The sequence below is a fragment of the Calidris pugnax genome, unplaced genomic scaffold, assembly GCF_001431845.1.
Source record: "Calidris pugnax isolate Ruff unplaced genomic scaffold, ASM143184v1 scaffold413, whole genome shotgun sequence".
Taxonomy (NCBI): domain Eukaryota; kingdom Metazoa; phylum Chordata; class Aves; order Charadriiformes; family Scolopacidae; genus Calidris; species Calidris pugnax.
The window spans coordinates 189,855-193,522 of NW_015091189.1; positions in this window are offsets into that span (position 1 = coordinate 189,855).

The window sequence follows — 3,668 nt, forward strand, 5'->3', positions numbered from 1 at the left end:
TCCCAGCCCTGTCCTGACCTCCTCCCTGCCCTCCCCCCTCCAGCCACATCCCATCTCCTGCCCCCGGAGAGCCTGGGAAATTGGGAAACGGCCAAAATGAAACAAGTTCTCCCCTCCCCTCCTGGGTGACAATTTCAACCCCGCAGGAGCTCGGTGGCCGCCAGCTGGCTCCTCCATCCACACCGGCCCCCAGGAGCCCCCCCAACAGGGAGCTCCAGCCCTTACCTCCCATTATAACTAGTGCAAACATTCCCCTTATTATTGTTATTATTAGTCTAATTTTCACAAATTCTGATTTTTCTCTGCGAGGAAAAAGCTGGTGCTATTTATTCGCAGGGATTGCGGTCGGTCCCCTCCTTTCAGGAGCGCTGCGGCTCTCTCCAAGTTAATAAGAGCATCTCTGGAGGAGAAAAATTGAGCAACTCGGTAGCAGGCAGTGTCTTCCTCGCCCAGCGAGGGTGTTTATCCTCCTCGTGTTGTTTCAGAGGAATAAATTTGCCAGACAGCAATGATATTAGCCTCGTCTCAAAGAGTTTATCAATTTGCAGTTGTCTCTTCGATGATAGTTTTTTATTGAACTGTCTGAGATGATTTCCAAAGAGCGGGCTGCAATTTAAACTATTAAGTAATTTGGGAGAGCAATTAGTGTTAATCTGGAAACTCCCTGTGTTGCTCCCGAATAAATCAACCTCTCCGTGAGAGCCATGCTGAAAGAGCCTGGGCTGATTTATGGAAAAGAAGCCAGGGCAGGGGAGGGTGCTTTTGGCCGGGAAAACAACAAGTTTCTTGCCTGGAAAACTTTAATAATTTAATAGGATGGTTCAGAGGGCAGAGAAGATCCCCCTGGCTTCCTCCCTTGCTTCACCCTCCCATGGGATTGGACCCGACCAACGTCTGCCCAGAGCACCACGCTGCCTGTTCTACTACCTGTAGAAACACCATGTGGTCCCATCAGGTGGAGCTGGTGGAGGTGAAGCCTCTTCCTCCCCCGTCTTGTTCTCTGTTGGCTTCTGCTCAAAACCAACCAGCAAAAAAAAAAAGTGTGAGGTCTCCAAAGTACCTGTAAGAGCAGCCTCTGTGCTCAGCCTTGCACCCTGCCTCCTCTGCCTCCACTGTGGGTGCTCTTGCTCAAGACAGGGCCAGTTAGAGGTGGTCCCTCAGGGCCATGACCCAGCCAAGTTTCAAATAACTCCAAGGATGAAAAATCCCTCGTGTTTGACCACCTTTGTGGGGCACGTTTTCCCCTTCCTAATAGCAAGTTGGTATTTCACATGTTCAGCTTGTGTTGTTGCATCTCAGCCTGCCTCTGGTGACCTCCCACTGACTTCTCCCCACCTTCCAGTTAGGTGACTGCAGACAGCCATTAGGGCTCTTCTTCCCCTCCTCTTCTTTGGGTCAAGCCCAACTCTTGCAGCCTCCCCTTGTGCATCATGTGCTCCTGCTCTGGTCCTTGGTCAGGTTGGTGGGCTCCACCGGACTTCCACGTGTGTCCATGTCTATCTTATCCTGGGGAGCCCAGAACTGGACACCCTCCACACCTACAAGTACCAAATAGAGGGGAATAATACAGCCCAGGGAAGCAGTTGGCTTTAGCCAAGCTGAACCACAGTTCTTCTTGTTCACCAGCATCTTCAGACCCTTCTCTCCAAAGCTGCTTTCCAGCCATTTGGACCCAACCTGTCCTGTTACTTGGGATTATCCCATTCCAGGGGCAGGACTTGGTGTTTGTCTTTGAATTCCCTGAGCTCCCATCGGGCTGTTTCTCCAGCCCATCGTGGCCCCTCTGGATAGCAGCCCTGCCTTCCAGCATGTCAGCTGCTCCCCCCTATCTATCATCTGAAAATGAGCTGAGAGTGCACCCTGTCCTCACTTCACCTGCTTACCCACACTTTGGCCACAAGGACACTACAGGAGACTGTCAAAGGTCTTGCTCAAGTGAAGTTACAGAGCTTGCACTGCTCTGCCTTGGTCCACCGAGCCCATGATCTCACCCTGGAAGGTGGGCTGGTCCATGGGCTGTGATTTACACCCGCCAAATCCTTGCTGGCAGTTCCCAGTGACTTTCTCGTCCATCATGAGTGGAAACAGCTTCCAGGAGGATTTGCTCCATCCCCTTCTCAGTCAAGCTGAGCAGCCTGTGGTTCCCTAGATCATCGGTGGGTAATGATGGGTGGACAATGGGTGACATTTGCCTTTTTCCTGCCCTTAGGAAACTCCCACCATGGTTCAGTGACAGAAGCAGCCTCAGGTGAGGGCAGAGCCAGAGGGGTGAAGGCAGCCCGGGCAGAGAGGACATCACAGTCCTTCTCTCCCCGATCTTGCCTTTCTCCTCAAGGTTATCTCAGGGGAGATATTTCTGCTTGCAGGGAGCACGAGGGCAGGTTGTGAACGGCATCTTGGAGAGCCTCCACCTCTCCGGGCAGTTGCTTCTGTTTGGAGATATCGCTATTTTCTGGTGGCTGCTGTTTCCCCAGTCAAATACCTTCGTAATCCACTAAGGGACCTCACATCTCCCTTTCTTTCTTCTTTTTTTTTCTTTTTCTAAAACAATTAGCTTGGCTCAGGCCCTCTGCAATACATCAATTAATACAAGCTGCGGCAGTAAATTAAAGGGAAACAGGAACAACTATGCTGGGATTAGGTCACTGAAACTATAAACTTTGGAACAAATCAGATTTCCTTGGGAAGGGAAATGGACAGCGGTGATATGTCAAGACGTGAGATGAGACAGGCTCAGAAACAACTTTCCAGAGTCTCCTGACTCGGCCGCTGGATGCCAGAACTTCTTCCCTAGGGGGAAGTTTTGGGCTGCCAGACCCGGTTGCTGCTGATAAATGCTTGGATGGCCAAACAAACAAACAACAGGAGAGAGAAGATGGAAAATGAGGGTTGTGGGGGGAAGCTGCACGGCCGCTTTGGGCGGTGTGTGGTGTGGAGTTGTATCAAGGCTTCCTGGCAGCCAGGTTTCCCGGGTCAGGCCCCGTATCCCCTCCTCTGATGCTCTGGGATGTTGTACATGGCTGTTAGAAGGTGAGGTTTCTTCATTCCCAGCTCACCAGGGAAGATCTCAGCGGTGACGGGGAGGGAGCAGGGTGGGAAGGGTGATGGTGCTCAGGGTCCCTGCAGAAGGGCTCGAGGAAGGCAGAGCACTCGCACCCCGGTGCCAGCTCAGCCTGCAGCCAAAAGGGGGTTAAAAAATCCTCCCCAAAGCCAAGGTGACTGGTACAACAGCAACTTCTGCACGGAGGGAGTGAGACCATCCTTGTCTGGGTGCTCGGGCAAGGCATCAGCAGTCCCTTCCCCTGCCCATCCTCTGCATCCCACTGCTGGTACCCAGCTAAAAAATCCTCCCAAAAGCTAAGGTGACTGGTACAACAGCAACTTCTGCACGGAGGGAGTGAGACCATCCTTGTCTGGGTGCTCAGGCAAGGCATCAGCAGTCTCTTCCCCTGCCCATCCTCTGCATCCCGCTGCCGGTACCCGGGACAGACAGACAGACTGCCAGACACAGGTCATCTGCCATCCCCCTCCCTAGGGAGGATCCACTCGTGTTCCCAGTGACCTGAGGTTGGTGGAAGGCCAGAAGCGGGGGTCCAGGCCCTCCTGGGGAGCTCTCACCAGCAGGGATGATCACAGCCCGTGTGTTCTCATTAGCCACGTAAACGCCC